This window comes from Phalacrocorax carbo, chromosome 2, assembly GCF_963921805.1.
Source record: "Phalacrocorax carbo chromosome 2, bPhaCar2.1, whole genome shotgun sequence".
In the NCBI taxonomy this organism is placed as follows: Eukaryota; Metazoa; Chordata; class Aves; order Suliformes; family Phalacrocoracidae; genus Phalacrocorax; species Phalacrocorax carbo.
The window spans coordinates 32,302,151-32,320,501 of record NC_087514.1 but is presented as its reverse complement, the minus strand read 5'-3'; the positions used below and the strand labels follow the sequence as shown (position 1 = coordinate 32,320,501).

The 18,351-nt window shown below is 40.9% G+C and overlaps 1 protein-coding gene across 4 annotated transcripts in view; it reads right to left on the bottom strand.

Moving 5' to 3' along the window:
* ZNF704 (zinc finger protein 704) overlaps positions 1-18,351 on the bottom strand; it is a 105,894-nt gene that overhangs the window by 40,011 nt on the left and 47,532 nt on the right. The gene's annotated exons all lie outside the window — the stretch shown is intronic.

Genomic DNA, 18,351 nt, shown 5'->3' with positions numbered 1-18,351 from the left:
TGGGAGGCAGGAAACACATCAGCAAATACTTAGATTTTTTTTTTTTAGTGGTTTGTTGTTGTTTGTTTTTTTTTTAATAACAGGCTAAACCCTAAGCCAGTAACTGAAGCAAGCCACCAAGCAGAGTTCTCAATGTTTTTGTCTTCTGGCAACCTGAGCATACCAAGGGGCTACTTTAAGCTTTTTCCAAAAAAAGAGGAGTTTTCTGCAGGCGTGACGGGTGCTGGAGCCAGCAGGACAGCGCAGTGGAAAGAGAGAGACCTGTCGCTGCCTTAGCTCAGCCTCGCTGGGAACTGGCCCTAAGTCTCTGCTTCGTTTCATGCTGTTAACACCAATGAGTTCTGGAGGGGGGAAAAAAAAAATCAGGAGAGAGGAAGAGGAGAGGGCATGGGGAAGGGGTAATAAGGGAGAGGAGGGCAGCCAGCTTTCCAGGGGAGGGAGGAGAGGATTTGGAGACAACAGGTGCCTCCAGAAACCAGGTTTCAGTGACCCACTGCTCAAAGAGCAATATTTTTTTCAGACAATGTGGAATTTTCATTGGCTATAAAAATGTACACACTATCACTCTTTTTTCTTCCCAAAAGTGACTTTTCCTGATGGGTTAGCAGTGCAATGTACAATTTCTGAGGAGTGAACATACCAAACCAAAACTACTAAACCCACTAGGTTTAGCAGGCTTTGGCTTTCCACCCTTGTGAGACAGTGGAACCAAAGCAGAGAGCTTCTCAAACATTTGCTCTCAAACATACAATTGATAATCCAAGACCATCTTCACATTTACTAGAAATAAAATTAAATTACTTCTTAGAAAAGGACACATTTTTTCCCCCCAAAATCACCCAATCACCAAGCTGCTTGTAGTGCCCTTCCTAGAATCCCATGTCACCCATCAGGTTAAAGGTTCATTAACTGGAAACCACGCTACAGTCAAAGCCTGTTGCTGTTTTCGTGAGCAAACCTCAAACTTGTCCACGAAACAGTTCACACTGCTTTCTAGCTGATGCAAGGACTCACGCAGATGCTGATGAACACGGTCCCATGCCACACAACAGCTTAGCTCTCATGACTGTCTGGCAACATATCAGTGCTGTGATCAGCTAATACCTGAATCCATCCCCCATCAGGTCCTCTCACCAGCAGAGGAGTATTTCACTCTGAATGCCAGATTCTTCTAGGTCCAGAATACCTTTCCTCAGGGATGACGTGGAGATGCTACATTTTCTGGAGACCAACCCCATCAGATGATTTTCCAATTACCTGATATCCCAATATGAAAATCCACTCTCTGAGAAGCATTCAGCTGCTATGTAGTCAATTCCTGCGACACTACACCGACCACCCCTACTTCTTTATCCAGCTGTGGATGAACCACTAATATTTGCACTTCTGCAACATATGAGGACAAAACAACCGCAGGTTCCTGATATGCTGGAGAAGCGGTTCCCTAGTGCTTGCAATCAGCCTTCCAACAAAGCTCTTCTGTGTGTGTGGCAACAGGACTAACGTGCTCCTGTCCAGGCCTCTGCAGAATTGCAAAATCACACTACAGCGGTTGTTGCATGCATTTGCCAAGTTGGTATCAAGACGTCAGAGTCTAGACCCAGAACTAATCCCAAAGTTCCTCCAAATAGCCTATAATTTTAACTTCTGCTAGCTCTTCTGCATTGATGTTTTTTTTTCCTTCTGCAATGACTCAGATGGCTGCTCTGAAAAATTGACCTTTGCTCCAAATAATTTTGTAAATAAAGCCCCAAAATTGTCAGCATTGGCATCTGTGCCTAAGATGAAAGTTTTTACAGGACAGGAACAGTCATTAGCTCCCCTTGCCATTTCTAGCCATGCTAAACCATGCTCTTGCAATTACTGGAATGCTTTTTCCCACCAATTTAACAGGTTTTCAATATGGAAAGCCCAAATAAACAAAAGTTTGAAGTTTTTCGCTGCCTGTTTTGAATCACAGTCATTTTTACTACTTACTGCTCCTCAGCTGCATCCAGCGAACAAGGAATGCTCCACTTGTACTTCCCAGCCACAAGAATTTTAGCAGTTACAAGTGTTGGCTTATATGACTCTGCTCCCAAACCCATTTTTACAGTTTGGCTCATAAATGTAAACACACATATTTCACGTATCAGCCAGCACCACTGCAGCAACAGCAGCCTTTGAGAGCGGCAAAGCATAAAACTGAAGACAGGAACCACTTAAGCCATCTGCATTTAGTCAGCATCACATGTGAGATGATGCCTTAAGACTGACCCAGTCTTTTCCAGCTTCCTCCACTGGGAAGTTGAACATGAACACAGCTGTTCAACAGCATTAGCACTCAGAGGGGAGAATAACTTGCACATCAATTGTTCACAAACCATTTATTCCACCTTTGCTAAGGTGTTTCTAGAGACTGAAGTTATAATCTTTGATGTTGCTTATACTGTTATTAGGTATAATGGCATCTAAATCAGTTGTAAGATCATCTGCTACATCAGCCCTGAAGATTTCTTCTTTCCTCTAATCCCACATCTCAGTCTCCAAATGCTGTCCCCCAACTTCTGGATGGATATATTTGTGTCAGCCCAATCTGTATTTGAGACTAAGCAGTTTTGCATCCTTTATTTCCAAGTCTTTGTAAATCCAAACGCATGCCAACAACTGAATTACAATGAACCACCTGAGAAACAAGCAGCAGAAGTCCTTAGGGACAGATCTTTTACCACCACCGCATGTCTCTCAGCTTCATGTCTCCCTGCTTCCTCAGCAGGAAGAATGGTTTCACTTGATCCCTGCAACACCCTAACCTAGCCAGCCAGGTATTTAAAATTGTCCTTTAACAGCCAAACTCAAATGAAACTTAGTTGTTACCTTCACTTTCGCTCAATCCTTACCTTGATTTTGCTGATGAATTTACTGCTTTTTTGATAGTCATTTAACAGTATTAAGAAACCACCACATCTCACTCAGTCAGAGACCTCTGCGAGGAAAGGCTGGGTTTAAGCTCCAAAAGATGAGCAAGAGAGGGTCCAAGATGAGCCCAAGGCTATGCAAGTGTCCCAATCCAACACAACATCCAACCTCCTACTCTCCCATTTCCTCAGCGAGCAGCTGACTACCCCTAGGACCCATGTTTCCTTATAGGACTGAATTAATGGTTTAAGCTCTTGGTGCAATTCCTCCCTACTAGCAACTTTCTGGCAAGGGGATACCTTCCTGACCTCCCTTTGGGAAAGGTGCACAGGTCCTCTTCCGGCCACTGTCACCTTCACACTCCCTACTAAGCGTTATTCCCATCTGGGCACAGCTATACCACACCTCTGTATTTTTTTCTATTACCCACACCATCATCCATGGTTGGAACTTTTTTTTTTAAACTTTCTCTCAAAAAATCCTTAGAAATATGTATTCTATTCTGGTTTTGAAGTCTTTAGTCTATTCTTTATTATTTGCCTGGCTTAGGTCAAAAGGCCTGTAGTTCTTCCTCTTGGAAAGACTGCATTTTAGGTCAGTACTTTACCCAAGAGTATTTTAAGGGTCCTGGAGAATATTCTTAGAGCAGAAAACTGGTAGTGGTAGCAGGTGTTTTTGATAAAATTGACCTTATCCAAAAGGACAACTAAGTTCATTTTAAGTGCAGAAAAATAAAAACCATATTTATTTGCCCTGGCCACAACTCCAATGCTTTCAGTTAATTCCCTGACCAGCAACCCCTAACTCCGGTGCAGCGATGCTCAAAGCAACGATGCACAGGTTCACCATATGGGAAGTGCCCTCCTATGTTCTGGAGCTGCCCTGACACAGTGTGAGTATGGACTGGGTAGTGTTTCTTCATCAGGGCTCAACTCCCATCAAGAAGGTGGCAGGGGGAGCAGGGGCAGCAGCATCCTGCAGCTGGCAGAATCAGGTTGCAAGGGGGCAGAAACTCCAGCACCGGGAGACGAGCCCATGGAACAGGGAAGGGGAAGGATATTTCCAATTACTTCAAGCAGAGATTGGCTACAGAAGTTGATGGTCACAGACCCAGCCTTGTCCAGACCCACATCCCCATGCTGTTCCAGCACTGTTGAGCTTGCCTTTCCTTATCCTACTTTCTAAACAATAACCACCTGAAGCCCATATGCCCTAAAAATTCGGTTTATTAAAAGGCTTACATTTTCCTTTGTTTTGGCACATGCTTACGTCTTTCTTACTGCTATCCTCACCAGAGGGACACAGTAAAAAACAAATAAAATAAAACATTTTAACTAGGATTGATCAAGAACAGCAGCAGTCGGACATAAAAATGCTAGTGTGCTATGGTAGCCGGCCTCTGTCCTCCATCCAAAAACCAGTTTATGACAGTGGCTAACAAAACACCTTCATATTTTGTTAAGGAAGTACCATATAAATATGCATGCATAAATATACTACAACTAGGACAAAATAACAGTATATTTAAATTGCGCTCTCCCTCCCATACGTACACTTCTAAACGCTCACAGAGAGACCTCTGAAATCTTACTCTGACCACCCGATTACAGCCACATCACACTGATGCCGTCATACTGAGCACTGTATCAATACTGATAGATAAACATGTTGTTACAGGCTTTTGTACACCAAATATATGACTCATCACGTAATCAATCATTGTAATCAGTGCACTAGTAATAACAGAAGCACTTCTGAAAGAAATAAAAATCCTAAATTACATTCTACAGGTAAAATAAAGAGTTTAAGGTTTCTTCATTTCTTCATTAACGGCAAAGGCAACACCCTAACAAGGAACCAGCAAGAAAAGCCATGCATGTGGCTGTGACTCGATATCTAAAGTAACTACAACTACTCTTCTGTCTTGAGCAAAGAGCTACAATATCATGCAGCAAAATATTACTAATCTATAAAATACTTTACGTTTACAATAACATTTGATTAACGCCTAACAACTCAAAATACCGACAGTACAGACAAATAAATGATCTTTCTAGTTGCTGTTAGGTTTGGCTGTTGATTGTGAAGATTAAAAATTAACCTGCTTGCCAGAGACAAAAGGGAAAATTATAGAGAGAACTATCCACATAACCAGTCCGAGTCCTCAGCACTCTCTGGTAAAAGCTGTAACTTTTCACAATAAAGCAAAAAGCAAAGGGAAATATTTTCAAAGGTTATTTTAAATCATTACAGTACAATAATGATACATCTTAAAACTTAAGGGAGCATTACTATTTACACATCTAAAAAGAGGACTGGCATTTGATATCCAAAGCACAGACACAATAAATACGATGCACTAATTAGAAGCCAGGGATTTCTGGCTTTGCTCATCATGGCCAAACATAGAATTAACCTTTTCCACTCTTTGTCATACTTGCAGACTAGTTCATATATAGAATAACTGCCCTTTTTGTGTCTCTCCCTGCTGTTCTGGTTATACACAAGCAATTTTTTAGGATGCTGACAGTGACAAGAAATTAATGATGATAAAAATATTTATTAATCTAATATGTGAAATTGTCTTCCAAAAAGCATATATAACTGACCTCAAGGAAAAACAAAAAGTGCTTCAAAGGCCACGTCAAAGCTCCCCACCACCCTCAGCCAAGCTGAAAGATTTCATGATTCAATTATTCGAAGGACCTTTGGAAGTCTGGTTGGTCTGTTAGAGGCTGAGGAGAGTTGATTGAGTCATCAGTAATGCAGATACAGATTTTCTATGTGGACTGTAATGGCTTAAAGACAATAAAAAGTCTCTGCAAATTAGTTGTATCAGATGGGAGACATTCACAGAGTGGTTCTCAGCACCCTGGAGAAGATAACATATTTAACAGAAGAACTGAAGAGGAAGTGGTGTGTAATGCAGGTGTTTCTCAGTCTTTTATTTTTCCTTGCATCAGACCATGCATCACCTTCCACTGCTCCACAAAAAGAAGACTCTCTAAAGACTGGTTTTTTTCTAGCCATTATCATTAAAAGCACTTAAACTTGAGAGAAAAAAATCCATTCAGTTTTACCATCATTTTATAGATTTAGATACCCACGAAAAGGCAATATCCAGTTGTAAAGGCTGGCTGATGTACTGTCCCATAGACAGGGCCTCACCTGTCTCTCCCTCTGCCGTCCCTGCCTCCTCATCAAGCCCCCAGATGGGAGAGGGCTTCCCGAGCCAGGCGCATCCCCAGAGAGTACCTGGAGCACCCTTTCCCAGTGCCCCTCTCCTCCCTGCGGGGCTACAACCCAGTGATGCTACTCTGGCTGCTCTGTAGGCTACCAGACCTCTTCAGAGAGTGCTGGCAGAGCTGCATTAGCAACAAAAAGGATGCCAAATTACTGCGATTTCTGTTGTCTGGTGCAAACACATCCCATGGGCATGCTCTGCTGCTCCCGTCCCCTCTGCAGCCCAGTGGCAGGAATGGCTGCTTTGCTCTCTAAGACTCCCCACAAAAGTCTGCTTAAGGCAAAGCCTGCAAAACAGATGGAAAATGCCTTTTTCATCGAAGCCTTTTCATCACCACTTCTTAAGCAACTTGTCTGCCTTCCTTAAAGGCAACTGATATTTCAAACCTATCCAAATGGTAACAGCATTGAACTCTAGATCTCACTCTCTGATTTACAAAACACAGGACACAGTATGCTGGGGGTGGGGAGGGAGAGGATGGGTAGGAACACACTGCTCTCATTTTTGGCCAGTGGTAAGAGCCACAGTTTTTAAATGCTCTGAATACATGGGGACCGTTAAGCAAGCCAAATACAACACTGGGAGATAAGCTGCAGTTTACAGGAACAATTTATTCTATATATTGAAAAAGTTGATCTGATGAATAATTCTTACTTTTCAAACAGCTGTGACATATCAGGAGAACTTATCTGGTGCAGTGCCCTCGGGGCAACAACAGAAGCCAAAGTAGGAATATGACACAGAAATAGCCCACTTCAAAACAGGGCAATCAAATAAAAGGTAGTCACTTGGCAGATTATGAGTACAAAGCAAAAATTAAATTCAGAAAGGAATAACAGAATCCTGCAGGAAACATTTATCCTTTATGGTCACCCACAAACCTTGAGGATTTTCTGGGAAGATTTTCTGTTCCATCTCCCCTACTTTAAAGGCCGCTTGCTGACGCAATAAACAAGTCATTCTCTACAAACCAAGTCCCAATAGCACTTTGAAGCACCAGACCAATTATTCCAAATATTATCCAATATATTCACGTGCATCCCTTTCCTGCCTTTAACTTATGCTACTGTTCTAGCTTGTTCACAGGCACATCTCCTTTCATAAATGGGATTGCTTCAATGGGGTACTGTTTACAAAATGAAAATTTCACACTTCTGAGCACTGATGCATTCTTTGGGGAAAGGGGCTGGACCACTTGCTGCAATGCCCAAGAGGTGCTGCTCAACACAATGCAAATTATCATGCCAAGAACGGAAAAAGATGAAAACCCAAAACCCACAAGGTCCCAGCTCATCAAATGTGATAATAACTGGCAAGAAGCACTGTGATGTGCTAAGGGAACAGCTGATGCCACCTGATAACAGAGAGAGGGTAAGACACCTTGCCTCTCTACAGGTAGCTGGTGTCCCCACTACAAATCTTGCTGCTGAAGAGCAGCGCCACTTGCGACCCTCACCTGGCCCCACAATCAGAGGCACCCAAATACTACCATGTCTGACATCTCTCTTTCACAATGCTCTCTCACTGAGCCTTTTGCAAAACAGGCTTTTTCGTAAATCTTCCCCACCCTTTAGGAATAATTATTTTACCAGTAATTAGCCAAAGATATTCTTATGGCAGATGCTATGGGAATTTTGTCTTTCCCAAAGTAAAATACAAAATGCAAGGCTAGAAACGTTTTGCTCTTCCTCCTTCTTCCCCCCTTACATATTGCAAACAGTATGATTCCCACCTTGAATAAATTTAATGCTAACATTCCCAAAATTTATTTTATAATATTAATGCTTATATGTGGTCTTAACACATCTATACAGATAATGTTTAGCACGATTTATCTAGAAAAGGTGCTGTAAGTAATTTTTAAACTAACATTTGTTTGCTTTCCCCCCTCAACACATTAAAATAGATTTTTTCCTAATAAAATATATATTTATGAAACACTAAGAAGCCTGCAAGTCTACACTACATTTATCCCCTTTACCTCTCACCAAAGAGCCACAGGCTTGCTATCCCGCTGCTGTGTATAACGACTAAAAAAACCCAAGATGACAAGCACTTTGCTGAAATCATAAGAGTCTCAAAAACGACCCACAGGGTCAGATTCTGTTTATTGTCACTATTTACATGGCAGCCTTTCTGAGCTTTCGGATTCCTCACTTTTTTGAGCTAGAAGCTAACAGAATTGGGGGAAAAAAAGCACCACCGGTTCTGGACAAGGCTGTCCACTGCCGCCAGTACTGCTGAAAGAGAGATCTGGAGACTAGAGGCAGAACCACCTCTGAGATGACCCTCTGCTTCCTACCAAGGTGAAATATTATATCCCAAAGAGTGGCATTTCTGAACATTAAACCACAGTTTCTATAACAGGTCACAGCACTGTAAAGCATCTTCCAGGGTCCTCCTTGCTATTGCAGCAATCCAGGAGACAAACTTCATGGTTCATCTCATAACTGGTTTTCATCCTTCTCAATCCATTAGAAATCTGTTTCAAAACAGGGAAGGCACAGAGCTAGCTCATCTTGTCCTCTCTACTCTCACCTTCTCATCACCATGTCCTTGGACCAATTTTGCAGGGTTACATTGACAACAGCACCCGTAATAGCTAGTTCACAGCTATTTTGTCTATGCATACACACTCCTTTGGAGAGCATCCAAGGTACGGCTCTTCAGATGGGTTCTCTTTCCATTTCCCTGATCATCCTACAAGTCTGTCTTCGTCTCTGGTTCATGTGATTAATCCATCATGAACAGAGCTGCTCCAGGTGTTCTTGATATGGTCTTGCCCATATTTTCTACAAAGACAGTAGTGCTTCCCTGTCTCTGCTGAAATCTCTATGATATGATTTACAAGAACAGCTCAGTCACCTGTAATGAGCAATACAGCCCCACTGCCATTCTCTTCATCCCTTGTTTACAGCTAATGAAGTTGGAATTAATTGGTGCTAGTGAACTTTAAAAAGGAACAAACACAACTGACATTTATCTTTACATCCAACCTGACGACGGGCCAGATTTTCAAGATATCCCTTTCTCGGTTTTCACTTTCTCAAGAAAGATCATTACTGAGGTAACAGCACTTCCAGATACTTTTTGGGTAGGGAAGTAGGGTGTATAGCACAAGTATTGGTAAAGCATAAACTCTCACACTTTATATGCAGGGCTTTGCAGGTCACTCGGTCTGGTACTCTGTGGCCCGCACTGACTGTTTCAAAGGAAGATGCAATAGGGACATTCCCCTGATCAATATACCATCCAATTCTGAGGAATTATGGCTTTCCTTACACTCTGTGACCAGATTAAAAAAAACAAACCCACAAACAAAATGCTCTAGATCTTTCAATACATCTTCTATCAGCTATGGCTCTGGATATTCCTTTTCCTCAGTATCTCCCTCCTCTGTACACTGTCCTCATGCCCGGGCTTCAGTCATACTCTCAGCAAGGAGCACTGCAATCTAGTTAATGTTATTCAGGAGAGGAATGTTACCTTTTATTAGGTTTGATTTAGTTACTTTTCCAATTGTTCTGTTTACCTGTGATCTGTAATATCATTATAGGAAAAGGTAACCATAAAAATTATTTTATTTAAAATACAAGACAGAACTTTATAAAAGCATGGAGCTATTATGGAAATAAAAATGGATTATGTAACTTGTTTTGTTTTTGATAAAACACTGTCAGCATACAAGATGGTCAATTTGGACAGATTAAAACTGAAGGGAGGTATCGGCAATATTCGTAAGCACTCCCGATCTAAATATTTTTCCAAGATGCTTTTTAGCATTAGACATTCATCATGCTATAATATGTTTGCTCTGTGAGTCCAGGGGTAGGGGGTTTTGTTGATTTTTGTTTGTTTATTCTTAATTACTTGAATACTTTGCATTTAAAAGAATGAAACCACTGATATAACACATAGTACCAGAAGAATACATCTGGCTTAACTCCGCTGTCATCTTTAGCATCCTTGCCCATAATTTGACTTTTTTTTTTTCATTAAGAGAAACTAACTGAATTGGGGCCTGCAGGTATCAAAGGGAAATTGAGAATATGTTCCCCAGCCTCTTGCTAGAAGGAGGTCCAGCTTGTTCTCCAGTTTATTCCATTAGACAGAAACTGCCTCCTTGTTAATACATGTATTTGTGTTAGTAACTGTGTATGAAGCCATAACACTGTTGTAGAGACTCAATTATGTGAAATTTCTTCTTGCAGATTTTTAAATAACATGGCAGAACATGCTTTTGCCTTCTTTTTTTTTCCCTAGGAAAATGCTGCTGCAACAAATATTACAAGCAATAACTACCACGCATCAAACAGGCAGTCACTTGTTCTGAGTCTATTACGCATATGTTATCCAATCTCACACTTCCATAAAGTTACTCCTGATACTGAGAGGTACATGAGCAACAGTAACAGTCACCTAAAGAAATCATAGCAAAAATTTAACTGTGATGAAGATACCATCTTCATTCACCACCTTCCATACTGTCCCCTGGAAGCTGTGTTCTGTATTAAACCACAGATGCACATTGTAAAAATTTACCAAGATCTTACTGAATAGTTATAAAATGCCCATGTTGCAGTTGATGCTACTAACCTTATTTCTACTTCTGTCCACCAAAGATAACACAGACAAGATGGCATCATTTTCCATTACAGAATTCAATTCTCTTCCTATTCCCAGATAGAGAAGTGGATTCTTTTCCACTGTTAGCCAACAATGCACAACATTTTCCACCTTTTTTTTCTATTTCCATACTATTACCACTGGTCTAATACACTAGTTCCTTTGTCTTCATATAACAAAACTAGAAGCGGCTGAGCTTGTCCAATGCTCTGTGATAACAAATGAGAGTATTTAGGGTCACGGAGGCACTGGCATTTAAAGTTTTCACTAAAAATATTTAAATAGTTCTTTTCACACGCAACACAGCAAATAGCACCTCATTCTTCAGAATGGAGGGAAGTCTTAGAGGAGCAGTGTTATTAGTTTAGTCTTAAAATCATACCCACTAGAAATATAGGCCTGGAGAGCCGAGGGGCACTGCAAATGCAGAACATCCTGCTTTGCACACTGTCAGGCAGACAGTCCATAATTTCCATCAATTCAAACATGCTCTCCTCCCCAACTTCTCCCCTGTCATCTCAGTCCCTCTGTCCTGTGATGGTCTGCTCTGGTTTTCCTATACCCCTTTCTTTCTTGATGCTGCACTTCCCCTAGCATGCCTGTCTTTTTCTACAGCCATCAGAGAATTTCTGGGAGAAAAAAAATCCTGCTAAATTTAATGAAAATTCAAAGGTGGAGATAAATAAAGCCATTAACAAATAAATATATCTTTTAATAGAAGAGGTGAAAAGGAGTAGCTTCAGCCTGTGAGAAGCTGGCAGTCAAGGTCTGGTGCCTGCTTAACATCCACTTTCATAGAGTCCTCTCTGCAGCACTGGGCAACCACAGCCACCTCCTTTTTTCTCCTGGGAGCCCCCAGTTAGGATGTTAGCTAGTTTGGACAAAGAGATGCAGCCTTCACAAAGGATGATTTACTTCTCCATGAGTCACTGTCTGAAAGCAGCATTCACCTGACAGTGACTTTTAATACGACACAAACATGACAACTTCCAGAGACAGATTACATTGCTATCCTGTAGATACGCTGTGTCCTGTACAACCTGGAGCACTGCAGCTAAACACTGTCTTTACAGAACATTACTGTGTTTTGAAAATTTACCATTTTTATTTAAGGGATAAGCTGCCTTTAGAATATAATTTCTGATTGTTTTCCCCCACAAAAATTAAGGTAACTGAATTTATTCTTTCTCCTTTGCACACCTTAATACAGACGTAGAAACTGCAATGCAGCTGCAAGTGGAGCTGACAGCACAGCCTAAATACAGCCACTTCTCTGAAAAGCCAAAAGGTGATGGTAAAGTAGATGAATCGTACCATTTCTCTCTTACTTCCCTTCAACAATATCTTCTTTCGCACACACAGCCTTGATTCTCTTCCCCTCCTCAGCACAACTCAGCAGGTCACCAATTCTCCCACCTTGCTTAGGGTAATCTTTGCCTTATTTCACCTCCAGCACAACGTCTTTATATAACTTCACGTTAAGGAAAAGATGTAGGCAGGGAAGTTTTCCTGGGTGCACTACCCATGCCACCTCCTCCTACCTTTAAAAGCCCCCCCTTCACTGTCCCAATCCCACCAGCATGGTCTAGCTGGCAAGAGTGACTATGGAGGCGATTCTGACAACTTGCCCAGCCAAGAGCTCCCCTGGGCAGTGGGAACTGCTCTCTATCCTCTACGTGACAGGTTTTTGCTGTTTGCACAGCAGATCTTAGCAGATGAGCAAATCTAGGCCAGCACCTTTCTTTACAGCATGCCATGAGTAAGGAATCACAAGTTTATGTTAGCAGGCTGTGCCATCTTCAATTTCTGAAGTCTTCCTTTTGCTAATGCCAGAGCACTTGGCTCAAACTCTCCAGTCAGGCTCCCATCCTGGCAGGAACAAGCTCTGGTAGCGAACCATGTGATGAGCTGAAACCCATTACAGCAGTACTGTAACGACAGCTTGCTGATGAGAAGCATGACCTGAGACCACTGCAGCCTACTGTCCTGTTGTTGATGAGGTCAAAAGTTTTGTAAATTATCCAAAACACACTGTTTTTTTCAGGGAAAGAAGATGCTCCTCTTACAGCCCTGATCACTGTGGCTGCAGCTTCAGTAGTAGGTTCAACTAACTCCTCAGTTTGCATTATCAGAAAGCTATTGATCACTGACAGCACGCAGAGACCACCCCCCAAAAAAACCCATCAGCGTGCTTCAGGCACTGCTCCACAGGGAAGAAAGGAAAAAAGGACCCTGAACTGCTTGATTTGGGACTTTGAGAACCACAGGATTCATAACTGGGCCAACTAAAACAGATCAAAATTACATTCATTACAAACAGTTTGGAGAGGAAAGTGGCACTTCTGTGCTTCAGGGATGACTGCTAATAGCAAAGAAATACAGCACAGAGTCTGTTGCAGAGCCTGCGTTAATTGTAACAGCTGGAAGTTTTACTAATGTTTTGATAATGCACACAATTAAATTGGAGTAAATTGGTAAGAGAGAGAACGAGCACATGTGCTTAGAGAATCAGAAAAGCATCATTTTACCATTCAAAATAATTTTTTTATGTTCTACATCTCATCTTCCATCTTCCTGCATAGGACCTTCCGTTGAATTTTTGATTCATTAATTAAATATAAAATAAGATAAAGAACCATGCAACAGATGCATATTTGTCTTTAATTTTAAAGGACTATCTTAAAAGAGAATCGTTAACTTACAATACCATTAAAAAAAACAACTCACAGTCACACGTTTGTGCCTGTACATGATCCCCAAATGGGATTTCCTAACAAAAGGTATTCAGCCATAAACAGCAATATGCAGGGCATGATAAATCACTTTCAAGCAAGCATCTATAATGTCACAGCCTCCAAAAAAACATTTCACATGCAAAAATATTATTAAAACAATAACACATGCTTTAGGACAGATATTTTTTTTTTTTTTGTCTCAGTTTGCAACCAGGGCATGTTTTGAAGAATTGAAAATAAACTCAAGGGCAGACTCAGACCGTGATGGTTTCCGTATGCCTGCTCTCCTCCCTGCCCTCCCTGCTCACTGCTGCGCTGAAGGGATGCTCTGTCACAAGGGATACATCAACCAGCCGACCAGCAAGGCTGTTACACAACACGTCCATCTGTGGCTCCTCCGCCGGCTTTGACAGCTCGCCTTAGGAAAGCCAAGCGCATCGGCATCATCGCTTTGTATTTAAAAGGCTCTCCTTGTTCTTTAAATAACTCTAAGGATGACATTTGTGTGACTCCTCACTGCTGCACCTGGCTCATGAAAAGCAGCGCATGGAGTCCTGGCAGTACAACACCAATTGTGTTGCCTCTTGGACTGCGGTACCGGGAACTGGCAAAACCCTACCTTTGCAAAGCAGAAACCCAGGGGGGAAAAAAACAAAAAAAAACCACCCCACCTAAAAAAAACAACCCCACCCCCCCAAAAACCCCAAACAACAGAACAGGAGGTGAGAAAGCAAAGACCTCATCCTTGACAATTTTATTTTGCCTGAGCCTCCATCAAGGCCGATATCTGATGCCTGAGCACGTTTGTGGTTGAGCCGCACAGCAGAGAGCCCAGCCCAGGAGGAGAAAGAGAAAACAAGCTGCTCCCTCCTGCTCCCACTGGCCCAACAGCGGCCCGAGCGCCATGGCACTGGGATGCACAAGACCCCCGCTTGTTTGAACTGGTCTGGTTTCTGTGCTTCCACCTGGATAATGGAACTATTGGTAACCACAAAGGTTTGTCCCCAGTTTAATGGCATTTAGATAAACACACACCTAAGTAACACCTATGCCTTAGCAAAGGATTAATAATTAGAAGACACAGATTTTTGACTGGATAGTGCTGTGTGCAAACACACAAATATATGAAAAACAAAAGAAAAGGAGAGAAAAAAGCTTTGGCCAACTTCTGTAATTCACACCTTCCTTCAGCATACCTCACTTCCAAGCAACATATCTGAGATAAATTTAAACATTTATCTATTGATGTGAGAACAGACAACTGGAGCATAAAGCTGCGTGTGTTAGGGCTGTTTAAACATATTCATGTGCTGTCAGCTCCAGCAGACAGATGTTATTTTGGTATCCAGACTCAGAGGAGCATATCTGAACCACCTTATTCACTTGATGGTAGAAGAACTGTCAAAAATATCATCTTTCAAAAATATTTCATTAAAATCTAAAGCAAAATAAAACTATGTTGTTGCATGTGTGTTCACAATCATGCTTTTTGTGGAATAACCAGTAATTCGGGGCACACAACTAGCAACTTGGAAGGACCAGTTTTTCAGAAACTGTTAAGGTGGCAACTTTAAAAAAAAAAAGTGGGAAAAAAAACCTTGTTGCAATCAGACAACATGATCAACACAGCCTCACACATCACTCTTGCATCAGAGATGCACAGAAGTAAAACAGATTTCACATTTTAGCCTAGAGCACATCTGAGTCATTCAGGGAAGCCTAAATGTCTAGCTCAACCTTACTGTGGCATTATTGCCATGGTAAACAGTCAAGATTTTGGATAATCCAAATGCAGTAACCAAAAAACTAAGCGCAGCCTTCACTTTTTGATCCATCTTCTCATTTTTTATTCCTCAGGAATAAGCTGTTTCTTTCTCAGTTGTTTTTTTCTTTAAACTACCATTATTGAAAAAAATCACAGAAGACTCACTAGAGTGAAAGAAACATGTGATGCTTTAAAAGTTGCCTTCAGAAAAAATTTCACAAAGAACTTACAGTTTAGAGTATAATCCAGCAAGCAAGGACTGTGGTCTCACCAAACACAGAACAGAAAAATATTTCTATAGTGTACGTAATATGTTCTCTAACACTGCAAAATGTTTGCAGTAGTAATATCCAATATTTCTGACTCGTTAGGGGTAGATTGGGGGTTATTACAATGTCAGTTCTGAAAAGGGGTATTTGCTTAAACTGGTAGAAGAGAGACAACTATGAGAGATTTTCTCTAATGATTTCTGGCAGTGAACCGAATAAGGTCTGTTCTCAAAATTAAATCACAGGGACAAAATCTGTGGGGTCAATATTTATCTTTGTTAACATGAGCCTCACTTCGGCTTCAACTTCTATGAACAGAAGTTTGTAAAAAATGAACATCCTGAGAAGCTTTTCTGCAGCCAGAATTTTAACCATACCCTTAAATCAAGCTTTAGAGTGAGTATCCATTTACCCCTTTTTTCCCATGAAAGCTGACATTTTTACTACTTTATCAGATTAAAATAGTGTGTCTTCAAGCCGTGCCTTAGAACATGACATAGCAAAGCTGTATGTATAGACTGGAGGATTTCAGCACATTTACAGACTGCATTTTCCCATGTTAGACTGCTGGGAGAATTCATTAGCTTAAATTTTGTTTCAGTAGCCCACCCTCCTTTGTACTAAACAAAAAGCAGACATGATAGAAGAAGTACTCTTCCCCCCCCCCCCCCCATATTTGCACTCCAGAAATATTTCATAAATTTACATGCTGCCTTTTTCTTCTCTTAGTTAAGATATAACTTGACAAGCAGAGCGAAGTTGAACCACAGCTTGTTAATGTGCAATAGTAATTGATTATGTAACGCTTTTTAAAATTCATTTATAGCAGTAGCAAGAATATAGTTATTGGTGGAAAGAGAAAATAAATACCTGCTCTACTCAGAAATCAGCTGACAGCCCTGGTGAGTTGCTACTTGATTTAATTTCCATTAATTTTCCACTGGAGAAACTCCCAGCAGGGAACACAAAGGACTCAACAAGAAGTTTCTGCAAATACTTGGCTCCTTTAGCCAACTGATATTTTCCCTGCACTGTTTTTATGCCAAATGTGCTAAAATCAATGGTTTTGTGCATGACTGGCTATTCCAAGCCTTGTGGAAACAACCAAAAAGCAGGGTACCACCACTGCACTGCATGAAATTCTTTGAGGAGTCCTCAGATTAGAAAAATCAAATGGTCAACTAACAAAAACTATGGGTTTGGTTTTTTTAAAATATTTTACTTTCTATTATACTTGCCATAAATATCAATGGTCTAATCCTGTAAAATTCAGTTTATGCCAAGAATCTTACCAAAACTCAATGTGTGTTTTTCTCTAGAACAGAAGCTCAATCTACCCAGAAAATATCTGGTTGGCATTTATTGGATTAAAATGCATCTGTATTATGACTTCAGCCCTGTAAAAGGGTATGTGATAAATCACTTAAATATAATTTATGTATTTATTCTGGAAAATGAAATGCAGGGTTAAGCAATAGCTAAGTGGATAAACTGCCTTACCTTTCCAAACCAGGAATAAAATGTTCCTATTAATTTAAAACTCAGTTCTGGAAACTATGTACTGGAAATGGTCACATAGAAATGTACATGTCAGGTCACTTCTAAGTAATTGTTTTCCAAATGAGAGCTCCTGAAATACTCAGTAACTAAACAGAACATGAGTTAAAATACATGTGTATGGCACAACACAGTAGAGTTATATTACATATATATGTGTATATATTATATATGTGTGTATATATGTGTAAATATAAAAATGTATATTTGTAGATATATACATGCACACATGCAAGTCAGCTGTGAATTATCTAGCACAGGTCCCAACAGGTAGGATGCTGTGTGGTGGGGAGAAGGCAGCTGAAAGAGTGCTGCAGCTTGCTCTTTGTGCGATGGCTCAGGGTTAGGCCCAGGTAATGGACCGCCGGGCATGATGCCAGCTGAGGAAGTTCAAAATCTTATATCTGCAGGAACCTAGAAATCTCAGCTGCACCTCAAGAAATCAAAATCCAGCTCCCAACTGAAAAACTGCATTCTGTTGAGTCTGTTAGTATGTGAAACCAAGTGGTGACTTCCCACCTTCCACCTTCAGATGCATCTTCTCCCACCACACTTACAGTCAGCAGTATCTTAAAAAATACAGCAAACAACAAAAAATTAAAAATATTCAGAAGGCTTTTGGTAACAGATCTAGGACACCCAAGCCTGTATTTAAGTTTTTTAATGAAGTAAAATATTGCCTCCAGCTAGATTAATTCAGTTTCCCAGGAACAAAAAGGGTATAGTTGAGAGCACTGATTATTCTCACTCTCCCACAAGGCACTTGCAATCACACTTGATTGGTAGTTTCAATACACTTCCGTAACAACCATAATTGAGGGATGCTTTTTGGTCACAGCTTTGAAACCAATTTTGTATCCCTAGAAGGACTAGCAGGAAAGCAGCAGTACATCTCCCTCCAAATCCCTGTGCTCAAAAACCTAAATTTTAACCTCAATGCCTAGAACTTGTTAGTGCAACATCCAGTGCTGCTCCTTCTCTAGGACCTGCGAAGAGAAGGACGAATTTCCATCCAGAAACACGTAAGAGAAGTCTTTTTGCATTTTAAAACAAATGGTGTTTAAAGCTTATGTAAGTTCTACAAATCAGTGCCGTGAGCAACAAAATACATTGTTAAAATACAGAGAGCTCCTTTTGAGGATTTTAAACCAAAAACTTGGATACACTGCACTGAGCTTCAGTTAAAGGATTGGTTAGAAATACATGGAAAGCTAGCTGACACAGGGTGGGATTCAGCTCCAGTTCAGGACATCTACA